The following is a 13,103-nucleotide window of genomic DNA, read 5'->3' as shown; positions in this document are numbered from 1 at the left end:
CCATAGTTGCTGTATCTCTCTAAAGCTCTAGGATGGAGCTAGACAAGTAAAACAACTGTAAGAGAGGTCTCTGAAAAACAAAGCTTCTTTTTTACACATCAACAACCTCATTAATTTTTCCCAGGTTTTATTTTTCATTTTTAATAGCCTTTTCTCAGACTTGTGTTTAATAAACTAACTTTAAAATTAGCTCACGTTTAAAACAGAAAAACTGAATCATTAATTCAAAAGGAGGAAAAAGGATGGAGGAGTTCTTACATTTTCTTGCCAAAGAAATTAATTCAAAAGAGGAACTAATCCAAAGGAAAGAGTAGGAAATTGTTACACTTCTGTGCCCATGTCCCTTTTGTTTCAATACCTATTTCTGTAGAAGGGAAGAAATGGCAATTCAAAAATTAAAGCCACGATGCAGGATTTCAGAACTTCCAGGTAGTACAAAAATTTGCTACATTGCTAGCAATTTTATCTCTACATGTCATATCTTGGTATTTATTAATACCAAAGATCCACCTCTCATATATATCATTTATTTTATTATTTCTCTTTTAATAAAATTACCTAAATAGCTTAAAAATCCAGTCTGATCTTGGAACCTAAGCAGAATCAAATGGGAGTCAACCAATGAACACCAGGTGCTGTAGGCTTTATTTCAAAGGAAGAAACTGATAAAAACACTTCTGAGTATTTCTTTCCTAAGAAAACTCAATGAAAAATGTATGAGGTTACCATAAGTTGGCAAGGGATTTGAAGACACATACACACTGACACACACTGTAAACACTCTTTAAAAATGAACTGAGTGATTGTTTAAAATACCAATATACCAGACCATGAGAAAACCCAAGTGGGTCATTCCTTCATCTTTCTTTTCTAAAGGATGAGCAACGGCAACAGGTTTCATCTAATCTTGGAAGCTAATACAGTACTTAGATGAGAGACTGCCAATAAATGCCAGGTTCTGTGAGCTATATTTTAGAAGAAGGGACTTGTAAAAATGCCTTTGAGTCATTTCCTAAGAAAACCCTATGAATTTCATGGAGTCACCCTAAGTCAACTCGCAACTTGGAGGCAAGCACACACATTAACATCCACAGCTTCTGCCATTAGGAACAGAAGAGCAGCAAATAAGAAATTGCTTAATAATTTGCTCCTGCTCTTTGTAAAATATAAATATACCTGTTATCCAACTGATTTCCTGCCAGGCGGAGGAGGATTTCCCACCATGAATAGATAAACTGAGGGCCCTTCCACACATCCATACAACCCAGAACATCACGGCAGAAAATCCCATAATATCTGCTTTGAACTGGGTTATCTGAGTCCACACTGCCATAAATTCCAATTCAAAGCAGAAAATGTGGGATTTTATTCATCTGTGTGGAAGGGGCCTGACTGTTGCTATCTGGAGCAAGCAAAATTGCAGAAGGATAAAGTGTTAAGCAGTGGTTTAAGAGTTTCCTTTACATTTGGAAAGTCCACCAGAGAATTCAAGAAGCCATTAGACCTCTTAAACTTCCATCCTAATCCCAAAAGAAGGAAATTGCCTCCATAATTACAAACTTCCTCCGTTTGCTCTCCCTCCCTGTGGCTACACCCTTGATCCCCCTCTCTAGTGTTGGTGAATGGATATACAGTATGTCCTTTTAAAATATGTGTATGTCAAGGCTATTGCTTGAGACATGAAAAACTGCTGGCATGATCACTCTATCAAAAATCATACCTTGCAAAAGTATTGGTCCAAAGTAAATCTAAAATGAGTTAGAAAACAAAATCATACCTATCATATGGTGACACAGGTGAAGAACAAAGTTTATTTCAGTATCCCCACTGCATCCTTGAGTGTCTGTTCAATGACGCTTTTGAGTGATCTGAATACTCTGACTCCTTAAGTACCCACTATAATTTTTTAAACTGCATTTTGGCAGTCACATTATTTGGCTCTGTGATGTAAGTGAAGCATATAGTGCTTGAACTACCTTTGTTGGGAGAGTCAGAGCCCTTCCACATAGCCATTTAAACCAGAATATCAAGGCAGATAATCCACAATATCTGCTTTGAACTGGAATATCTAAGTCCAGGCTGCCATATAATCCAGTTCAATGTGAATTTTATACAGCTGTGTGGAAGTTCACTTGTCCTGGTTATGGAGAAACGGTATGTATGACCACGTGCCTTCTCAATCTGTCCCTCAGACTAAATAGAGCTAGCCAGCAGTTGATGACTGGTTGGATCCAAGATGTGGTTGACGTATCCTTATACAAAGAACTATTATTAGATAATAACTAGTTATCTGGTCTGAGTTTAAGCCTAATTTAGAGCATTGATTGCCCTCAGTTGATGAATTGCCATCATGTAGAAAGGTACAGGGGAAATGCACCTATTACTCAAAATATATGAATGTTTTCATCATAACCATGATGTCTTTCTGAGCTGGCTCCATGGGATGCTCAGCATGGCAATATTTTCCTGTTTTTACTGGTGGGGGTGTGATTTCAGAGAGGGGTGTTCTTTGACCGCCCCCCCCCCCCCGACAATTTTGCTTCAGGTCACCATGGAATACTATTTTGTCTCAAACAACATTATGAAGCTATTGGAAGCAGCTATTTGGCGATTGGGGGCAAGATGTCATCAGCAGGCAGATGATACACACTGTATTTTTCCACACATGAAGTGAATCAAGCTTAGCTATGCAGGCTCAAGACCACTGGTAGGCTCAATGAGAGGCAGTAAATTGCACCTGAATTCCCACAAGATGGAGGAACAGTAAGTAAGTAAGTAGACTCCAACTCAGAAAATACAGTAGATGGTTTCCTGTTCTCTGAAGGAAGAGATATGTCACTGTGTTCTTAAATCCATTCTTTGTTATTAGAGGCTCAAGTGGCCTAAGTAACGATACCAATAATTGCCAGATAGAAAACAGTTTTCTTGGTTTCAACAGTGTCAATGAAAGCAGTATTTTCAGGGCTCTTGAAAGTCACTGTGAAATGAATGCATATAATTGTGGTGCTTATAGAGAATTTTAAAGAAATAAACATAAGGCAATAGAATAATTTAACAAGAATAGCTTAAACGCATGCAACTGAAAAATGCACATCTAGTGTAGATAAAGTAGGAAAATTTATAAATAAAATAAAGGTGACATGAATTTACATATTAGAGGAAATAATTAAAAAGTGTGCCATAATTTCCATGCCAAAAAAATCCCCAACCATGATGAAAACCAAGGACAAGAAGAAAATACAGTGAAGATTTTGAGAAACAGAATAAAATAAAAAATGAGAAATCTTCCCATCTGTAATTCTGTGACTACTTTCACACAATGGTTTACATGCTGCTAACCTCCAGACTGGATTACTGCCATGTACTCCATATGGAATTGTTTCTGGATTTAATCCAGAAGATACAAACTTGGAAGCTGCTTACAGAAGCTTGCCTTAGAGAATATGTTTCATCTTTGTGAAAAGAACTATACCGAGAAGTAAAATAGACAGGTATAAGGTCCAAAGTACCTAAGAGATCTTCTCACCCACTGCAAAGTCCCTGCCAAGTCACGGTGAGAGCAAGAAAGTGCTATAAATTCCATCCAATTGACCTTTCTTCCCTGAGGTATGATTTTTACCAGTCACACTTCTATCTGCCAAAATGATTATTTTATAATTGTTCTGTATTTTCTAATGTGCCTTGATGTTGTTGTGTTTCCTATTTTGATCATTCTGTTGAGTGAACAGTAACTCTGTGATTGAGACAAACAACTCACCAGCACTTTTGTTTGATTCCACCCCCCAGGTCCCAATTGTTTTATTCTTCCTGCTGCTGTGGGCCCTTCTAAATATGCATTATAACCCAGGTTAAATTGGGTTAAAGGGGAGGGGGACTAAACAATGTTTAGCCAAAATGCAGGAGGAATCGGGATGTTAATTAATGATGATATGTTTTAGCAGTCCCAAAACATAGACAGGCAGCCCTGAGAAGCAGTAATAACAGGCCCCTAGATCTACCACAAACCTGAACAACTGAGGAATGCTGGTAAAGCAAACTCCTCCTGAAGAGCCACGGCTCAAAGTCTACACATACAAACCTGGTTCCCAAGGTTTTGACTATCTTAGAACATGCTGTTGCTCTATAGGTCTTGTTTTTATTTTATTTTACCTGAGTATCACCATTCAGTCAGCCTGTCAGTAAGACCTGGGAGATCCATTCCTTTTATTTCCCTTTGAAAGGTACAAGTTGTGTTCACACTCAACACATTTGAGAACAATTGGCACATGACTGAAGTATATTTGTATCTAGTCTTCTGTTCTCTAGAGCGCTTCTTTCTCAGAAGAGGGACTGTGATACAAAAAAAAAAAAAAAACCAACCCCACAATCCATAAAAATTTGCCCCTACAAAGCTCAAAACAACGTTTTTGCCTTCCACACAGTCCAAGGAATCCATGCAAGTTGGCCATGAAATCCCCTTCTCTTTGTGGAAACCATGACCTTGGCTGTATACAGATCAGCTAAGGCCATTTCTGCAATATGCCCACTGTTTAAACCACTGCAGTTCAGCCTTTTAAATTGCTTTTTCCCTCTGTTCCACTAGTGGTGAGATTTTAGACTAGAATCCCCAAACGTATCAGAGCCAGATGAAAATAATATACAACTTAGAACTGAGATTTTGTGAGCCCCAAAACTCATTTTCAGTTCCAAAATTGAATTGTGCCTGCAGCTTTCATTTTTGGTGCATTATAAGTATGTGCATGTGTTTATGTCCTTGTCACATTGCTGGGAGTAGAATTTTTCTCAGTCTACTGCCAATCACGCAGAAATCTATTGACAGGTCCTATTTCTTCCTAAGGGGTATGGCTATGGGTGACTGAAATGAGAGCACTGCCTCCAAGTAATAATTCTGCCTTCCAATGAGATTATCCTTCAATTAACAAATTTCTAGCATTACAAAAAGTGAAATACTGAAAAGTATTCATCCCTAAAACTTTTATATTTGCCATGTTCCTTGTTGTTGTTGTATGCCTTGAGTAATTTCCAGCTTATAGGGCTGAGAGTGCATGACTTACCCAAGGTCACCTCAAGAATGTTTACAGGTCTCCAATGAAGCTGTATTAATTTAAAGTACCAGATTTCATCAGAGCTTGTATCAGACACTCAGCCATGTTACTCTAAAACCTGGTTTTCATACTACAAAATAGGACAAAACTACTATACATCTTTAGCATATGTTTTGAGGGGGTACAAAATGCTAAAATTCCTAAAGTATATCTGTACTTTACTGCTATGGCAATTTAATATCACTTTAGCTGTGATCACAGGATGTGGCTATACTATAGAATTAATACATTTTACACCACTTTAACTGCAATGGCTCAATTCTATGGACTCCTGAGATTTCTAGTTTGCTGAGGTACCAACTCTCTTTCACAGAGAAGACTAAGGACACTGAAAAACTAAAACTATAACGTGGGGCTTTCTTTCTCTCACTTTGACCCCATCCTGGTCTTGCAACTATGGTGGATAGACAACATAAATTAGTAATTTTGTAACCCAAAATTTTATTTATTATGATCATTTTCTTTGAAATTTACTGATGCCAAAATCAATCAACAAATGTTAATTCATGAGAACATACGGAACACAGTTGAGTTCCAGGTCTCTATCTGGTCTACCGGATCCGCGTTCTTTTATATTAACTTCCCTGACATCTCATTTTTCTAAGTTTTGCAGTTTGGCGAGTTGCTTCGATAGATGCAAAATGTGAGTAGATAAATAGACACCGCTTAAAAAGCACGGAGGTATTTTAAGGCACCCATAAGGAAATGTCAGAAAAATGCCAGTGATTTGACCAAGGAGGAAGTTTACGAAAAAGCTCTTAGATAGGGAGATGGAGAGACAGCACCCCCCCCCCCCATGGCCAGAACTGAGCACAAGCCTCCAAGATGCCAAAGATGGGGAAAACATATATACTTCTATCTATGTACAATTGTCTGTCTTTTTAGTGTACAAACGGCATTGAATGTTTGCCGCATATGTGTGTTCTGTGATCCGCCCTGAGTCCCCTTTGAGGTGAGATGGGTGGAATATAAACACTGTAAATAAATAAATTAGATAGGAAAGAATTAGTGCTATTCTTCAAGAGTGTGTCCTGGACCTCTTTTGTAGATAATTCTGAGGTGTCTCTCCAAACCACCAATCCTAGGATGGATCCAAACCTGTTAAAGTGCCCTTAAACTACTTTAACAAATAGAGTAAAAACATCCACTTCTATTACAAAGCTCACCTCACTATTCCAAGTTATCTGAATATGTGGCCTAGATTGCACATTATACTCCCATGTAGCAAGCAAATTGCTCAGTGGGGAACATCTCCACCCCATAAGCTGTTAAGCAAGGAGAAGACAAAAGCCTGTCTTGACATTTCTTACCATTCTATTCTTTACCATTCTTGACATTCCAGCATAAATAAAAGAAAATCCTGCTGGTCCAGAAGACAAGCCTGCCCTCATGAAGTTTGGGATTTCAAGCTTGCCTGACTACCTAGCTGCAATTTTGAAACCAGGTGAAAGGAAAAACAAACTAATAGTGACATGACAGCTTCTGACAACAGATAACATCACAAATGTTCAAAGTATGATTTCTATCCACGATCTGCACATTATTTTTATTGAAAAATAAACTTCAGAGTAGGAGAAAATTTAGTCTTATCAAAACTTCTGTTTTGATAGCGCCAGTGCTACACAGATGTCTGGACTCTGCAGCACAGAAAATACAAAGCACATCAGTGATACCCTCCCACAGCAAGAATGCACGATGAAGCTAAAAAAAGAACAAGAAACTGTATGTGGTTAATGACACCTGAGCTTCCTAGACTGGAATGGAAGTGGCTAAATCTGTGCTAAAAATTACAAAAAAAATATATTAGGGCCATTGAAATGTAGTTGTCACCATTCTGCCTGTCATGTTAAGGTAGAATATGAAACAAAGAAGAAAATCAACAGTGTACAATGGGTGGAGCACGCATGTAAAGACTTGCCCTTTCTGTGACTCAAAAATATAATAGGGCTAAGGAAAGGGGAAGACTGAAAAATTCTCAAAAGATTAAAGATTTCTGTGGAAAAGAGGAGGAAAAAAATTAACAACATGGTTTCTGGTGACAGGGACTGAGAACCACGGAAGGCTCCCTCAAGAGTAAACCTCTGCTAATACAGGAAATCAAGAAAGAAGCATTCCTGACAGATGGCTATCCAAAATGTGCAGGACTTTCCACCGCTGAACAGCTCTAACTGTCGATAAGTTCTTTCTAATATATGAAGCAATATCATTACTCATATACCTGAATATCGAATAAAACAGAAGTCATGACATTTTTTTTAAGTATCTCTTTTTCAAGTTAGTAGTTTTTATTTACACAAATAAATAATAATAATCACACTGCTTGCAAGCATCATACATTTCTCTGCCAACTTTGGCTAACATTTTCCTCCCTCTCTACTTAATCTGGAGATTTTCCATAGAGCAATTGCTCAAACCCCCAAATTTCTGATGCAGTTTTGGTGGCATAGCTCCATAGTATCTTTCCTTTTGTTTCAATTTCCCTGAGGAATTTTGCTACGATAGAGCTGCTTAGCCATCATGCACTGATAGGGACAGCAGGATTTCACCTAAAAGCCACAGCCTCCCAACGTGGCCACTAGTCTTACCCACACCAGCCATAGATTCAGCTTCAGTGTAAAAGTCTACCAATGCACAAACATTCGGGTAGTTCTGATGTTACCATTGGACCAAGAAGGGGGCCTTCTAGTTTCTGGTGTAATTTGTCTCACAGGGATTCTCCATCTAGGCCAGAGGTTCTCAACCTGGGATCCCCAGATGTTTTTGGCTTACAACTCCCAAAAATCCCAGCCAGTTTACCAGCTGTTAGGATTTCTGGGAGTCAAATGCCAAAAACATCTGGGGACTCCAGATTGAGAACCACTGATCTAGGCTTTCAAGGGTCCTAGAGAGCCCAGTCCATTTTCCAGAAGTCTCCTCCCACATGTGGTTGCTTGTTTTCCTGCTCTGATGTGTGGAGATTCAGCCAGGCACTTGCTAAGCTTACCAATAGTATAGATGAGAATCACACAGGATGGTGGAAAGCTGCTGTTCTTTGTGATCACTTATTGGAGATAGCAGCTGAGCACAACACAAGCCGTTCTCAATTGAGCCTTTTTTGTTCTCTGTGTTCAATAACTGGAGAGGACAGTGTGATAAGAGATGTGCTCTGTTCATTTAGTATATTGAGGGGATACCAAGGGAATTCCCAACCCCATAGTGTCACCTGGCTTCAAGAAGATCAACAAAATTAGGCTGCCAGGTCCCTAGGCAGAGTAAGGCAGAAGACCTGGAGTACAATGGATGGCTAGTTCTCTAATGTAGAATGTTTGCTTCGAAGGAAAGAGGAAAGCCAGCTGTGGGATGCTGTTTCTTCCTTTGCCAAAAATAACTCAGATGGCTTTTGAGACAATAATACACCTTGCTGGGGGGAAAGGGGGGAGGAGTAAGATAAAAAAATCTTTTTCTGTTCTGTTCCAGGATGTGTAGAATTAACACAGTGTAGATGCTATGGCTCAGTGTTATGGAAATCTGGGAGCTGCAGTTTGGTGAGGCAGCAGCCCCCTTTGTCAGATAAGGCTGAAGACAATGTAATACTACAATCCCCATGATCATACAACATTGAGGCATGGCAGTTAAAGTGGTGTCAAACTGCATTAATTATCTAGTGTAGATGCATCTCTAAAGAGAAATGCACAAAACACCTCCGTCAAAGTAGGAGAAACCTTACTGGCATCAGTCAGCCCCCCATAGGGCAAGTTTAGAGTCTTCTTTCATCGACATTAACATAATTTCTGTTAAAATTCAATTCAGATGAGACCACTATTACTGAAGAGAAAGAGAGAACAGAACTTTTCAGCACAAAAGTTCCCTCTTCTAGTCTGTTCAATCCTTGATATTCATCCCTTTTACTTTTCTCACTATCAAAATGTATATCATTCACAAAGGATCCTGAATTTTGACATTCATGGATAACAAACTCCAATTCATAAATAGTAAATGACAAAAAATAGACTACAGTTACTGCTTTGAAGTATTCTTCACAATGATAATTGCACTGTGTTCTTCATTCCTTCACTATCAAGGTAAGCATTATCAACCAGTGTGCATGTCAAAGGTCCAAATCAAGGACGGGTTGGCAGTTCATTGATTCCATGGCAGCAAGCAGTACCTTTAAGACTTCTGTCCATGTTACTGAACTTACTGAGGGGCTAGATCCAGCACTTTGGAAAGCTCCTTTGGAGCCCAGACTAATATCCAGAGTGGATTGACCACTCTATGGACATGACAGTCATCAACTACCACTAACTGGGTGTTGGGAGATACATCTCAATCACATCTGGTGGTGCATATCCCCCCTTCCCCAATTTAAATTCCAATCATTATTGGGAATAGCTGTCCTGACAACAATTATAATATTGTTTCAATACGTATGAAAATGTTGAAGGACAAAAAGTAATGCTATACTGAAATCCTATCCAGAAATGAACTCTGTCAAATTTAATAGAGCTGTCTAACTCTACCCAGAATCAAGCTGACAGTCACAACAACACCGGAAGATATACCTTATTTAGCACATTGTTATAAAGAAATCTTGCTTGCTTTGCAGAGTTTCACAGAGGTAAGATGACATCTCTCTGGTTGTATCTCAGATAAACCCCTCTCCTTCCCCTACTCCCATCCTACCTTTCCCTTTTTGCCTAACCTTCATACAGAACCTATTCTTTCCAGACAAATAATGAACAACTCAAAAGAGACCTCTGCTGGAATGGTTTTAAAACTGACTTCTCTCTCAAATACTTCCATTCACTTACTCCATTCAAACTTCCAAGAGTATCACTATGTTTTACTCTAACTCCCCCCCTCAAAATTTCAGTATGTTAATTAATTAGCATAATTTAATATTGGGAACCACAAATGGAAAAGCAAGAAATAAACTTCACTTTTCCCTAGAGGTAGAATCTGCAAAGGTAAAATATTTCAAGATACTAAATGGAATCCAAGCTATAAGATTTACCACTTCTAGGCACATAAGATATACCTCAACCATCTGGTTTCACATCTATAGAATCATAATTTTTTACTAACAATTTGTTAACCCAGAATCATTTCTGTCCCTTCTATTTCTCCATTTTTTATTTATTTTTATTTTTTTAAAATTGCATCAGAAGAGACTTGAGAACATACTGTAAATCCCTTCTGATGTGAGAGAACTGGCCGTCTACAGAGACATCACCCAGGGGATTCCCAGATGTGTTACCATCCTGCTGGGAGGCTTCTCTCATGTCTCCACAAGCAAGAGCTGACAAACAAGAGCTCACACCATCTCACTGATTCGAACTAACAACCTTCAGGTCAGAAACTCAACCTTCAGGTCAGCAGTCCAGCTGGCACAAGGGTTTAACTCATTGCGTCACCATGGTAACTATCTCTCCATTGTGAAGGTTAATATTATGTCCCACAATAAACCTAAGTGTCAATAAAAAATACTACTCTGTTGAATCTGTACTAGAAATAGATTGTTCACTTCAATAAAATATTTTCAAAGCAGGTTTTGGTCACAACTTACACTGGAATTCAAAAATCTTATGTGAATTTATCTTGAGTCCCTCACAATCACTAAAAGACCAGGATGACAACCCTTCACAGGAGTGAGTGGAAAGTACTGTTGGGATAGTCATTTTGTTGTTGTTGTGTGTTTTCAATTTATTTCTGACTTGTGGCTTCCCTATCAAAGAGTTTTTTGCAGTGTTTCCGACTTATGGTGAGCCTATCACAAGATTTTCTGGGACTTAAGATTGTGTGACTTGCCCAGAGTCAGGCAGTGAGAGCAGGGATTTGTACTCTGCTTTCCAGAGTCATAGTCCAGTGCTTAAACCACTGGGTCATACTGGCTTCACAGGCTTTTCATTATTAACACCAAAACCCCACAACATTATTATCAATGATGGGAAAGTGGGACAATTAATCTACTTTACCAACCCTAAAAAGGAACATTTGGCTGAGGTTTAATTAACCCTCATCCCCAAGTGGTCTGTATCCCAAACTAAGTTCTCCTTCTCAACCTTCCTCTTAATTTTTTCCTTGACTCTTTATTGATTGTTTAAGGGCTGACATTTCAACTGATCATACCAGCAAAAGTGAGCCTATGCTCTTCTGTGTAGACACACACGACGTCACATGTGTGATCTCAACTTTTCACCACATATTTTTGAGCATGCCTGTAACCAGGGGAAGGGAGTTAAGGGTTCAACCCTCCTCCCCCCCCCCCGAAATGTTTCAGGCTAAAAAAAAACCTGGTTAACTAATGAATTGGTTAACCAGTTAAAATCATTAATAAAACGGAGGTGTTTTTAACCTGAAACATTTTGAGGGGGGGGCTGAATCCTTGACCATCCCCCCCCCCCCGGTTTCAGGCCTGTTTTGGGGAAAACAAGGTTTCCTCTGAAAATTCCAGCCACAGAAGCAGGCGAAACATCAGGAGAAAATGCTGGTAGAACACGGCCATACAGCACGGAAAGCACACAACAACCCGAAAACTAGGTTTGCCTCTCCTGCACCCATGCTCTTCTGAGGGAGCTGCCTGTGAGGGAACCCCTTCCAAGCTAAGCTCTTTGATGCACACTACAATGCACAAGTGAATGCAACTTTTCAGAGTACCCTTTGGAAGAAGCAAGTTTTCTCTTCCCCACTGCACATACTTGTCCGAGGGAACTGTCCCTGAGGAAACCCCTCTAGGCTCTTAGGCCCCTTCCACACTGCCCTGTATGCCAGAATCTGATCCCAGATTGTCTGCTTTACACTGGATTATATGAGTCTCCACTGCCAGATTATTTTTTATCATGTCAGAAGCAACTTGAGAACATACTGCAAGTTGCTTCTGGTGTGAGAGAATTGGCCGTCTGCAGAGACATTGGCCAGGGAACGCCCGGATGTGTCACCATCCTGCTGCAAGGCTTCTCTCATGTCCCCACAAGCTAGAGTTGACAGACGGGAGCTCATCCCGTCTTACAGATTTGTACCACCAACCTTCAGGTCAGCAACCCAAAAATCAGGTCCTCAGTTCAGCCGGCACAAGGGTTTAACCCACTGCGCTACCGCGGCTCCTTCTACTGCCAGATAATCTGGGATAAGAAGATAATCTGGGATCGGATCCAGGGCTATAGGGGCAGTGTGGAAGAGGCCTTAGGGAGTGATGGAGTATCCTTCTCTGGAGGTTTTGAATGATCATTCAGAAGGGTTTTTTTTTTTTGATGGAGTGCTTTTCCTGCATAGCAGAATGAGGTTGGACTGGATAGTACTTTGTGGCCTTTTCCAACTCTATGATGCTATTCTGCAGGTGTGAGGGCACCCTTCCACTTCACCCTTAGGGGAAGCAAGGGTTGGATTTACACTGCCCTATATCCCAGGATCTCATCCCAATGTAGATCAAGCATGGGCAAATTTCAGCCCTCCAGGGGTTTGGACTCGCACAATTCCTAACAGCATACCAGTGTATGCTGACGATTGTGCCACTACCGCCCAAGCAGGGAGCTTTGAAATGGTTGAACATAAGCTCGTTGAAGCTTTAGTTGCTCTTACTGCCTATTATAGGGGAAACCAGCTGATTCCTAATCCATTTAAAACACAGACATGAGCTTTTCATATTAAGAACAAACAACCATCTCTAGCTCAGGATTACCTGCAAAGGAATCCCACTGGAGCAAGGCAGCACACCAAAGTACCTGGGAGTCATTCTGGACTGTGCTCTGATTTACAAGAAGCACTACTTGACTATCAAGCAAAAAGTGGATGCTAGAAATAATATCACACGAAAGCTGACTGGCACAACCTGGGGATCACAACCAGATACAGTGAAGACCTCTGCCCTTGTGCTTTGCTACTCTGCTGCTGAGTATGCATGCCCAGTGTAGAATACACCTTAAAACAGGGGATGTGGCTCTTAATGAAACATACTGCATTATCACAGGATGTCTACGCCCCACACCACTGGAGAAATTATACTGTTTAGCTGGTATTGCA

At 40.0% G+C, this 13,103-nt stretch overlaps 1 protein-coding gene across 3 annotated transcripts in view; it reads right to left on the bottom strand.

Moving 5' to 3' along the window:
* htr7 (5-hydroxytryptamine receptor 7) overlaps positions 1 to 13,103 on the bottom strand; it is a 58,737-nt gene that overhangs the window by 43,640 nt on the left and 1,994 nt on the right. The gene's annotated exons all lie outside the window — the stretch shown is intronic.

Source organism: Anolis carolinensis, chromosome 3 (assembly GCF_035594765.1).
Source record: "Anolis carolinensis isolate JA03-04 chromosome 3, rAnoCar3.1.pri, whole genome shotgun sequence".
Taxonomy (NCBI): domain Eukaryota; kingdom Metazoa; phylum Chordata; class Lepidosauria; order Squamata; family Dactyloidae; genus Anolis; species Anolis carolinensis.
Note: the sequence above shows the minus strand (reverse complement) of the source record. Positions and strands in the feature narration are given on the sequence as shown.